Genomic DNA, 664 nt, shown 5'->3' with positions numbered 1-664 from the left:
GTCGTCTCGAAGAAGAACCGTCAAAGAATGAACCGCGAGGATACTCCCACTCTCCGTCATCGACATTGTCTGTGTTAACTTCCTCTTCGTCGAAATACCTCTCTGTCGTTGTACTCTGTTTTCTCTGTTATCATCGTGCCCGAAATCAGAATTCTGAACTCGTTTGTACGAAATCGTCTTCGCCGCCGTCTTTGCCGCATTCTTATCTCCGAGTTCGTCTTTTCCGGTAGGATATCGCGACGTTATATATTGTGTTTTGTTGAGTTTGTGGGTCAGTTATGTATTATATTTCATCTGATTTATATTTTGTTGCGACTGAGATAGGGTTGTGTTGCGGCTGTGATTTTGTTTTGTTGGGGGTTTCGTTGCGTCTGAGTTAGGGTTTTGCTGCGGCTGAGTTATGGTTATGTTATGGCTGAGTTATATTTGTGTCGTGAATAACCTAATGTTATGTTATGACTGTGTTACTCTTATGATGCGGCTGAGTTACTGTTTTGTTGTGGCTGATTTTATTGTTGGGTTATATGATCAGATGGATGCTGCTGAAGTTAAATAAGGGGATTACCCACCAAGACTTTACCCTGAAGGGTCTTCTAACCTAGATGGTAAAGTTATTAATCACAATTTCCATCCAGGGCATTTCCCCCACGTTAGAGAAACAATA

The sequence above is a fragment of the Brassica oleracea genome, chromosome C6 (genome assembly GCF_000695525.1).
Source record: "Brassica oleracea var. oleracea cultivar TO1000 chromosome C6, BOL, whole genome shotgun sequence".
In the NCBI taxonomy this organism is placed as follows: domain Eukaryota; kingdom Viridiplantae; phylum Streptophyta; class Magnoliopsida; order Brassicales; family Brassicaceae; genus Brassica; species Brassica oleracea.
Note: the sequence above shows the minus strand (reverse complement) of the source record.